The sequence below is a fragment of the Myotis nattereri genome (assembly GCF_964212035.1).
Source record: "Myotis nattereri genome assembly, chromosome: 2".
Classification (NCBI taxonomy): domain Eukaryota; kingdom Metazoa; phylum Chordata; class Mammalia; order Chiroptera; family Vespertilionidae; genus Myotis; species Myotis nattereri.
In genome coordinates, this window is record NC_138076.1 from 125,716,215 (window position 1) to 125,728,436 (window position 12,222).

Sequence of the window (12,222 nt, forward strand, 5' to 3'; positions counted from 1 at the left end):
TCTATTAGTGGGCATTTAGGTGTACCAGCATTTTTCTGTAGGCACAATGCTGCAGAAACTGCCTTTTGCGTCTCCTGAGCTGTGTCATAAAACATGTGCAACCTGGGTAGATAAGAGCGCAACCATCTTCAAAATGGTTGTTTTGCAGCCTTACTAGAGTTCCAAAACTCCTGTTTTCCATGTCTTCGTTAGCACTTGATACTGTCTGGATGAAATTTTGTTAATATAGTGAATGAAAAATACTGTTACTTTCCTGGACTTTTCTGGGATTCCTAATGGGTCTTTGCATTTTTTCATCTGCGTTGACGATTAGGACTTCCTCACTGGTATGGCACCAGTGTATTTCTTTGCCTGGTTATCGCTTGGGCTATTTGGCTTTTTCTTCGCGAGTTTCAGGAGTAACATCCCAAATACCTCCCAGTTTACTTGCCTTTTACATTTTATCATGCATCTTTTTAATTTTTAAATTTATTTTTTAATTACAGTTGGTATACAATGTTATGTTTGTTTCAGGTGTACACATAGTTGAACATATAACAGTGAAGTGGTCCCCCTGATAAGTGTAAGTGCCCACCTGGCACGATGCATAGCTACTGGCTGTAATCCATATGCTGCACTTTACATCCCTGTGACTGTCTTCATAACGCAATTTGTGCTTCTTAATCCCTTTCGCCTTTTTCACCCATCCCCCGTCTCACATCTGGCAACCATCAGTTTGTTCTCTTGAGTTTTGTTTTTTTTTTCTGTTTTGTTTTTTAGATTCCACTTACAAGCAAAATCATATATTTGTCCTTCTCTGACCAATTCCACATAACATAATACCCTCTTGATCCATGTTGGAAAGGTAAAATGCCATTCTTTTTTATGGCTAATCTAATATGCCACTGTATATAAGCATCACATCTTTATCCACTCATCTATTGGTGGACATAGTGTTTAATTTTTAATCAAAACCAATATATCTTGTCCTTTATGGTTTGTGGGGTTTAGTTTGGTGCCTTGAGAAGCCATCTCTACCATGAGGCCATATAGTATCTTTTTCCTTACAATTTTAGAGGATTTTTTGAATGCTAAATCTTATCTGGAATTTATTTTTGTGTGGTATAAGTTCAGAAGTCAATTTTTAATTTTTCTTCACGTGAAACAGTTACCCCAACACCATTGTTAGGAGTCTCCCAGTTGATTTGTGATTCTACTGTCATACCCCCATGCACCCATATTTGCTGGCATCTGTCCGTGGACTTGGTTCTGTTCCACTGAGCTATGTACACCCATAGCAATGTCATACTTAGGTACTGTAGCTTTGGAACTGAATATTTTGTAGAGTGGATATCTCTTTTTCATTTTTATAGTATCTTAGCTATTTTTGCACCTTTATTCTTCCATATACATTTTATTTATTTTTTAAAGCTATTTTTAAAATATATTTTTATTGATTTCAGAGAGAAGGGAGGGGGAGAGAGAGATAGAAACATCAATGAGAAGAGAATCATTGAGCCCTAGCCAGTTTGGCTTCGTAGATAAGAGCGTCGGCCTGCAGACTGAAAGGTCCTGCGTTTGATTCAGGTCAAGGGCAAAAGCTCAGGTTGCGGGCTCGATCCCCTGTAGGGGGTGTGCAGGAGGCACTCGATCAATGATTTTCTCTCATTGATGTTTCTATCTCCCTCTCCCTCTCTGAAATCAATAACAATATATATTTTAAAAAAAGAGAATCATTGATTGGCTGCCTTCTACATGCCCCTCTAACTGGGGATCAAGCCCGCAACCCGGGCATGTGCCCTTGACCAGGATCAAAACCATGACCCTTCAGTCTGCAGGCTGATGCTCTATCCACTGAGCCAAACTGGCTCCAGCTTCCATATACATTTAGAATCAATAGGCCAATTTCCAGAAAAATTGCAAATTTTATTAGAATCATACATTTGTTAATTTATAATTTGTTATATATATGTAATTGTCACCCGAAGATATGTTTTTATTGATTTTTAGAGAGAGAGAAATATCGATATAAAAGAGAAATATTGATCAGTTGCCTCCTATACATGCCTGACCAGGGATCGAACCTACAAACTTTTGGTATATGGGATGATGTTCCAACTAACTGAGCCACCTGGCCAGGGAAATAATTATTTTTTGAGCAAGGCACACAAATGCCAGGTTATTATAAGAACTACTAGAGGCCTGGTACACGAATTAGTGCACTGGTAGGGTCCCTTGGCCTGGCCGGAGATCAGGGCCGATCGGGGTCAATTGGGGACGGCCAGCCAGGGGGGGAGGGATCACGGGAGGTTGGCTGTGGGAGCATACTGACCACCAGGAGGCAGCTCCTACTTTGAGCGTCTGCCTCCTGGTGTTCAATGCGCATCATAGCGACCAGTTGTTTGGTCGGCCGGTCATAATGGTCACTTAGGCTTTTATATATATACTAGAGGCCCGGTGCACAAAAATTTGTGCACTTGGGGGGTGGGGGGGTCCCTCAGCCCGGCCTGTGCTCTCTCGCAGTCTGGGACCCCTCGGGAGATAACGACCTGCTGGCTTAGGCCTGCTCCCGGGTGGCAGAGGGCAGGCCCAATCCCTAGGTGCAGCCCCTGGTCGGGCTCAGAGCAGGGCCGATTGGGGAGTTGGGGTGCCGGCCCCTGTCATGCACAGAGCAGGGCGGATCGGGAGGTTGTGATGCCACCCTCAGTCATGCTCAGGGCAGGGCTGATTGGGGGTTGGGGCACCGCCCCCTGTCACACTCAAGGCAGGGTTGATGGGGAGGTTGCGGCAACACCCCCTGTCATGCACAGAGCAGGGCCAATCAGGGGGTTGGGGCGCTGCCCCCTGTCACTCACAGAGCAGGGCCCATCAGGGGGGTTGGGGCTCCGTACCCTGTCACGCACAGAGCAGGGCCGATCAGGGAGCTGGGGCACTGCCCCCTGTCACACACAGAGCAGGGCGGATCAGGGGGTTGGGGAGCTGCACCCTGTCACACTCAGGGCAGGGTTGATGAGGAGGTTATGGCTCTACCCTGTCACACACACAGCAGGGCCCATGGGGGGCAGTTGGGGCGTCGCCCTCTATCACCCTCAGAGCAGAGCCGATCATGGGGTTGGGGTGCCGTACCCTGTCACACACAGAGCCGCAGGGCGATCAGGGGTTGGGGAGCTCCCCCCTATCAGGCACAGAGCAGGGCTGATCAGGGGGTTGGGGTGCCTTCCCCTGTCATGAACAGAGCAGGGCCGATAGGGAGGTTGTGGCCCCACCCCCTGTCACACACAGAGCCGCAGGGCGATCAGGGGGTTTGGGCGCTGCCCCGTCACGCTGATCCCGGTGCCGGTAGGCCTCGCGGCTCTGCTGATCCCGGTGCTGGGAGGCATATTACCCTTTTACTATATAGGATAGAGGCCTGGTGCACGGGTGGGGGCCGGCTGGTTTGCCCTGAAGGGTGTCCTGGATCAGGGTGGGGGTCCCCACTGGGGTTCCTGGCCAGTCTGGGTGAGGGGCTGATGGCTGTTTTCAGGCTAGCGGGTGACTGAAGCTCCCAACCACTCCTTTATTTATTTATTTATTTATTTATTTATTTATTTATTTTTTATTCTGGGCCAGCTTTAGTTCTGAGGCTCCAGCTCTGAGGCCTCCGCTGCTGAAAGCAGGTATCTGGTTTGTTTTGGTTCTATAATCGAAACAATGTATAACTCCAGCTCTGAGATCCCGGCTAGCTGAAAGCAGGTTTCTGGGGTTTTGTTTAGCTTCTATATTTGTTACAGTGTTTCAAACTGCAGGCTCAGAGGCCGGCAAGGGAGGCGGGGAACGTTGGTGTCCTCCGTCACTGAAGCAAGCAAGCCTCATGTTAGTTTCAAGCTGCCTGGCTGCCAGCCGCCATCTTGGCTGGCAGTTAATTTGCACATCGCCCTGATTAGCCAATGGGAAGGGTAGCGGTCGTATGCTAATTACCATGTTTCTCTTTTATTAGATAGGATAGATTGGAAATAAACAAATGGGACTGCATCAAAAGAAAAAGCTTCTGCACAGCAAAAGAAACCATCAACAAAACAACAAGAAAGCCCACTGCATGGGACAACATATATGCAATGTTATCTCCGATAAGGGCTTAATCTCCAAAATTAACAGGGAACTCATACAACTTAACAAAAGGAAGATAAACAATCCAATAAAAAAATGGGCAAAGGACCTAAGTAGACACTTTTCAAAAGAGAACATACAGAAGGCTGTGAGACATATGAGAACATGCTCAAAGTCACTAATGATCCAAGAGATGCAAGTCAAAACGACAATGAAGTACCATCTCATACCTGCCAGAATGGCTATCATTAACAAATCAACAAATGACAAGTGTTGGCGAGGGATATGGAGAATAAGGAATTCTCATGCACTGCTGGTGGGAATGCAGACTGGTTCAGCCACTGTGGAAAACAGTATGGAGTTTCCTCAAAAAATTAAAAATGGAACTCCCATTTGACCCAGTAATCCCACTTTTCGGAATATATTCCAAGAAATCAGAAACGCCAATCAGAAAGGATATATGCACCCCTATGTTCATAGCAGCACAATTCACCATGGCTAAGATTTGGAAACAGCCTAAGTGCCCATCAGCAGATGAGTGGATTAGAAAACTGTGGTACATCTACACAATGGAATACTCTGCTGCTGTAAAGCACAAGGAACTTTTACCATTTGCAACAGCATGGATGGACCTGGAAAGCATTATGCTAAGTGAAATTAGCTAGTCGGAGAAAGAGAAATATCACATGATCTCACTCATTTGTACAATGAACAACATAAACTGATGAACAAAATTCAAGCCAGAGAAAAAAATATATTAGAGTATAATAGAAGTAATCCTGTTATTTGCAGATTTTTCATATTTCATACTTTTGTGATATTATATATACTATATTAGTAAAGTTTTGGTAATATATTTTAAATATTTTTTTCTTGAAATATTGTTTATTGCATGTAACATTTGAAATCGTTTTTCTTGAAAAATTAATATTTATTGCATGTATCATTATTATATTTAAAATTGTTTTTCTTGAAATATTAAAAAAAGTTAATGTCAAAAGGAAAAAAAAGAAGTATTAGAACTGTGAATATATAGCAACAAATAAAAAATAGACAAAGTCCCCATTCTTGTGGAACCTATATTCTGTCAAGGGAAGATAGATAGTCTATAAATATCAGTGTGGTCTGTGTTATTGAGAAAAATGAAGGAGGATAAGGGGATCAAGACTAAAGGGAAGAATACTACTTTATTTAGGGAAGTCCAGTTTCTCTCGGGTAACCATCTAGGAGTGAAGTTGCTGGGTAGGTATGGGTGTATACTTATCATACAAGACACTTAGATCTTTCTCCAGGGTAGTTGAACCATTGTATACTCACCAACAAAGTATGAGAGTTATGGGTGCTCTACATCCACACCAACATTTGATGTTATCAGTCTTAAATTTTAGCCACTCTGTTGGGTGTGTATTAGTATCTCACAGTGGTTTTATTTTTTTATTTCCTTGCTAACTAATGATGTAGAGTACCTTTTCACATTTATTAGCTACATAACTTCCTTTGTTAAATCTCTTGTATAATTATGTTTATCTTTATTTTTTAGTTTGAATTCTATATATATTTCGGAGAGACGAGTTTGTTATCATCTACATGTGAGTGAGTATGTATAAATATATATACACACTTACATATTTATCAACTTTGTTTTAAAATAAACAATATTTGTTATAAAATATGATTTTCTTAATAGTATTTTTTAATGAGAAGTTAATTTTCACTAATTTACTATTGTATTTGTTTTATGGTTATTGTTTTCTATAGTCTAAGAAATCTTTGCTAACCCCGGGTTATGAAGATATTGTTCTTTTCTAGAAGCTTTATAATTTTACCTTTTATGTTTAGGCCTTTGACCCATATGGAATTGATTCTGGGGTATGGTATGAGGTAAGTGGCTGAGGTCTGTGGGGAAGCATGGGACTTGGTTGGAAAGTCTCTAAGGAGGATTTTTCTAGGAGATTCTTGACAAAGGCAGCAGCCCCTGCCTTGACTTTTCCAAACAAGTTTGAACCCCTGGTTGTTATACTGGATTCTTTATGTTTAGACTTCAAAACATCCTTGTTTAAAGGACACTGCAGATACATGTATTTTCTCAAGGATACTTATCCTACTGATAGTATCTAGAGGTTAATTTTGGTTCAAGCTGTTACTACAATAAAAACCTAAGGAGGCAGGCAAATGGGACTGTCTGGTTCCTTTAAAATAAACAATATTTGTTATAAAATATGTTTCTCTTAATAGTGTTTTTTAATGAGAAGTTGTTAATTTTCATAAGACTAATTTACTATTAGTCTTATTTACAGAAATGTGTGTCAGAGTAATCATTTATAGAAACATGTGTCAGAGTAATCATTCATCCATTGCTCAGGGTCTGCAGGCCAGCCTGTGGGGATCAGGCCAAAACCAGCAGTTTGATATCCCCCAAAGGGTCCCGGATTGTGAGAAGGTACAGGCCAGGCTGAGGGACCCCACCAGTGCACAAATCCGTGCACCAGGCCTCTAGTATCTACACTAATAAAAGACAAACATGCAAATTGACTGTACCTTCACTACGCCTTAAGCCATGCCCACCAGCCAATCAGAACAACTATATGCAAATTAACCCAACCAAGATGGCGGCCAGCAGCCACGGAGCTGGAGCAAGCAGGGGCTTGGTTGTCCCAGTGATGGAGGAAGCCAAGCTTCCTGCCTGCCGTGGCTGGCTCTGAGCTCCACTCAAAGCAACAAAGTTTCAATTATAGAAGATAAATAAACCCCAGATACCTGCTTTCAGCCAGCTGTGGCCATGGAGCTGGAGTGAGTAGGAGGCTTGGGTTGCCCCTGGTGATGGAGGAAACCAAGCTTCTCACCCACCCTGGCTGGCTCTACGCTCCACTCAAGGCTACAAAGTTTCAATTATAGAAGGTAAATAAATCCCAGAATAAAAAGAAAAGAAAAAAAGGAGAGGCTGGGAGCTTCCGTCGCCAGGGGACTTGGCCAGCCTGAAAACGGTGCTCAGCCCCTCACCCAGACTGGCCAGGAACCCCAGTGGGGACCCCCACCCTGAAGGGGGTGTGACCAGCCTGCAAACACCCATCACCCCTCACCCAGGCTGGCCAGGCACCCCAGCGGGACCCCCACCCTGATCCGGGACACCCTTCAGGGCAAACCAGCTGGCCCCCACCCGTGCACCAGGCCTCTATCCTATATAATAAAAGGGTAATACAGTGGGGCCTTGACTTATGAGTGTCCCAACTAATGAGTTTTTTGAGATACCAGCTGTCTCTCGGCCGAGTTTTTGCATTGAGTTGACAGAGTAATTTGAGTTAACAAGCACCTTAATGAGCTCCTTAACGAGCTCGGTCTTGGAACGAATTAAACTCGGAAGTCAAGGCCCCACTGTATGCAAATTGACCCTAACAGCAGAATGACTGGGAATGACTGGTCACTATGACACACACTGACCACCAGGGGGCAGATGCTCAATGCAGAAGCTGTCCTCTGGTGGTCAGTGTGCTCCCACAGGGGGAGCTCTGCTCAGCCACAAGCCAGGCTGATGGCTGCCAGCACAGCGGTGGTGGCGGGAGCCTTTCCTGCCTCCTCAGCAGCACCAAGGATGTCCAACTGCAGCTTAGGTCTGCTCCCTGCTGGTAAGTGGACATGCCCTGAGGGCTGCTGGGCTGCAAGAGGGATGTCTGACTGCCAGCTTGGGCCCGATCCCCCAGGGAGCGGGCCTAAGCCAGCAGGTGGACATCCTCTGAGAGGTCCCAGACTGCAAGAGGTCATAGGCCGGGCTGAGGGACCCCTCTCCCCAAATGCACACATTTTTGTGCACTGGGCCTCTAGTATATATATAAATCTTTATTGTTGAGAGTACTACAGATGCTCCCCTCTTTTTTCCCCATTGTTCCCTTCCATCTGGTTCCCACCCCACCACACCCCAGACCTTTACCACCTTATTGTATGTGTCCATATGTATTGTATTTATGCATATAAGATCTTTGATTGCTTTCTTCCCACTCCCCCTCCCTTGCTTCCTCTGAGATCCATCAATCTGTTTCATGTTTCCATGCCTCTTGTTTGATTTTATTTATCAGTTTATTTTGTTCATTAGATTCCTTGCTTATTTTTATTTTTAGATTCAATTGTTGATAATATGGATAATATGTACTTATTGCCATTTTCTTTTTCATATTTTTTTATCTTTTTTTCCTTCTTCCTCTTCTTAAAGAATACCCTTCAACATTTCATTTAATACTGGTTTGGTGGTGATGAACTCCTTTAGCTCTTTCTTCTCTGTGTAGCTCTTTATCTGACCTTCAATTCTAAATGAGAGCTTTGCTTGCTGACCAGTGTGGCTTAGTGGTTGAGTGTTGACCTATGAGCCAGGAGGTCATGGTTCAATTCCCAGTCAGGGCATATGTCCTGGTTGTGGGCTTGGTCCCCAGTGTCGGGCATGCAGGAGGTACCTGACCAATGATTCTCATCATTGGTATTTCTATCTCTCTATCTGCCTTCTTCTCTGAAATCAATAAAAAAATATATTTAAATGAGAGTTTTGCTGGATAAAGTAATCTTGGTTTTAGGTCCTTGTTACTCATCACTTTGAGTGTTTCTTGCCACTCCCTTCTGGCCTGCAAAGTTTCTGTTGAGAAATAAGTTCACTGTCTTATAGGCACTCCCTTGTAGGTAACTAACTGCTTTTCTCTTGCTGCTTTTAAGATTCTCTCTTTGTCTTTAACATTTGGCATTTTAATTATGATATGTCTTCGTGTAGGCCTTCTTGGGTTCCTCTTGTTTGGGACTCTCTGTGCTTCCTGAACTTGTAAATCTATTTCTTTCACCAGGTAGGGGAAGTTTTCTGTCATTTCTTCAAAAAGGTTTTCAGTATCTTGCACTCTCTCTTCTCCTTCTGACACCCCCATAATGTGAATATTGGTACACTTGAAGTCTCAGGGCCTCCTTATACTCTCTTCATATTTTTGGATTCTTTTTTCTTTTTGCTCTTATGATTGGGTGTTTTTTACTTCCTTATATTCCAAATCACTGATTTGATTCTCAGCAACCTCTAGTCTACTGTTGAATCCATGTAAATTATTCATTTCTAAAAAATGTATTTTATTGATGTCAGAGAGGAAGGAAAAAGGATAGAGAGATAGAAACATCAATGCTTAGAATCATTAATTGGCTGCCTCCTGCACACCCCCTACTGGGGATCGAGCCCAAAACCTGGACATGTGCCCTTGACTGGAATAAGATCTGGGACCCTTCAGTCTGCAGGCTGATGCTCTATCCACTGAGCAAAACCAGCCAGGGCACGTAAATTACTCTTTATTTCAGTTAGTATATGCTAAATTTCTGACCGATCCTTTTTCATGTCTTTGATGTTCTCACTAAGTCCCTTGAAACTCTCATTAAAATCCTTGAGCATCCTTATAACCATTATTTTGAACTCTGTATCTAGTAGTTTAGTTGCTTCCATTTCATTTAGTACTTTTTCTGGAGATTTCCTCTGTTCTTTCATTTGTGACATGTTTCTTTGTCTCTGCATTTTGGCTGCTTCCCTGTGTTTATTTCTATGTATTATTTAGAGCTGTTATGTCTCCTGGAATTGGTAGTGTGGTCTTGTGTAGTAGGTGTCCTGTAGGGCCCAGCGGCTCACCCTCCACAGTCACCTGAGCCTGGTACTCTAGGTGTATCCCTGTGTGGGCTGCATGCAGTCTTATTGTAGTTGAGCCTTGATTGCTGTTAGTGTTACTAGGAAGAATTGACCTCCAGGCCAATTGTCTATGAGGACCAGCTGCAACTACAGTGGAAGAGCTTCTGTGCAAGAGACACCCCTATGGAGTAGGACTTGCTTCATGGGGCTTTGGTGCTCACTGAGTCTGCCCCTTGAGTGTGTTACGGTGGATGTGTAGGGTTGTAATCTGGTATGGTCTGAAGCTGTCCACCTGGTGCACTGGGTTTGGGGCCTCTTGGGAGGTACAAAGTCAGCCACTGCCTGGGGCCACCTGGTAGGAGCTACAGAGTGATCTGCACATGGTTGCTACTTGTATTGGGCTTGGAACTGCATAGGCAAGGCCAAACTGTGAAACAAGGCAGGCTGGTGCTAGTGTCGGGTCTTGGGCCTCTTATTGATAGGTTTGGGGCATGCTGACTCCAGCTGCAGCTTGTTTGGGAGATTTTAGGAAAGCCTGAGGCCTGAGCTAGGACAGGCAATTCATATGAAAAAGCTGCTGCAAACAGCTTGGGTGGATCTGCAAATTGGGTGAGGTGGAGTCTTAGGGAATCTCTAGGGCAGAGTGAACAGCCTCAGATATGGCATCTGCGAGTCAGTTCTATGATGGGGGAAGTCTCAGCATAGAAACAATGAACCCTGTGAGCACCTTTATCTCGGAGAAAGCCTCCCCTAAGTTCTTGCCCCGATGCCAGGCGATCCAGTTTCTCCCTATATGTCTCTGGATGCCCCCAAGCTGCTGCCTCAGTTCTGGAGCTCAGAGGGAATGAGTCTGAGTAAGTGCATGTGCAGGCCCTTTAAGAGGAACTGCTGGGACTCTGGCAGCCTCTGTGTCACTCAGCCACAACCCAGCTGGTTTGTATAGCCTGAAGTTAAGGGGACTTCTCTTCCCAGATCTGGGATCCTTGGCTGAGGGGGTCTGGTGTGGGAGGCCTCCGCAGCCAAGATATCCTTCCTAATTAGAAACACCACACGTAGGTTTCGGACCAGTCTGTCCTGCGCTTCCAACACTCCTACCAGTCTCAGTGGGCTTTCTTCTTTAATTCTCTAATTGTAGGACGTCCATTCAGTAAGATTTCAGGCAGTTCTGAATGATGGTTGTTCTGTATTTTAGTTATAATTTTGATGTGGTTGTGGGAGGTGGTGAGTACCATGTTTATCGACACTGCCATCTTGGTTCCTTCTATATATTTTTAATAAACTATATTTTTTAGTAGTAAGAGTTCCCATATTCCCTGAGCTCAATACAATATACAGATGATGTATTATAGAAGTGTGCATCTGCAATCTATATAAATTTATTAACCAATGTAACCCCAATAAATTCAATAATTTTTTTTTAATTCTGGTATTCTTTTACAACTTTGTCTTCTCTGGATTCCCCTAAGGTCCCTAATCCCTTTTATTCTCATATTGTGACATGCTTTTATGTAGTAACACAGAGAGGAAAAGCTAATAGAAGCTGAGATTAATTTTATTTTTCTTTTAAACAGAAGAAAGGAAAATGGTGGGGTTACATGTTTATAAATATCTATAAATACAGAGCGATAGGCAAAGTCTTCCAAATAAATAAATAAATATCGCCACATGCTTCAAGACATAGGAAATTGTGGGGGCCACCTTGGCACTGTCAAAGAGAAACCCCCCTAATAGATGGTATTGAGTTTGTGAGATTATAACCAGTTTTCTACTAAAGTCCTTTGGGAATTTTCCATCAGTATTGAGGAGCTTCCAATAGTTTTTATACAGTATAATATCTCCAACAGAAAATGAAAACTATATAAAGAGAATATTTGCCATGCACTGCTACATAGTATTATAGTTTTGGTGCTTCATAAAAGGAACTATTTCTTCAAGTTCAGCTTAAAACCATTATGCAAAAACAGTTGTCCAATGTTTCTCTCATAAGTAAAAAGAACGGATGTTTTTAAGGTTGGGTACATGATAGCAGTGGGGGACAGGGGTGGCTGGGAAGAAGCTGTTGTTTAAGTCTGCTTGTTAATATTCTGCTCTTTGGGGGAGCCATTTAAGTAGAGGTAGGAAAATGGGGCCCGCTGTAGGAAGACCTTACATTGTGGGGTAAGGCTAGGTGAGGACTGAGCAGCCATCCCACTGTCTGGTGCTCCTCGGCTGTGAGGTTTGGTTTTCCCCATGGTAGTATTGGGGCTCCTTGGCCTGAAAGCTGTCTTCATTTAATGCCCCCCCATTTCCCAAGTGGATTAAGACCCAGACTTGTCAGCCTGGGAGTGTTTTAACCAGCCCCCAGCCACTGCTGTTGGGTGGTAGAGATCGTATGAAGAGCTGGCAGTGTGGTCTTTTCCTAACTCCTTCACTGAGGTGCCCTGGCTATTGGACTTCGCTTCCCCCGGGTCCTTGATGCCACTTCACTCAGAGGGCAGAATCTACCAGAATACAGAGAACCTAGCCCAGAGCAGCCCCATTGTCTC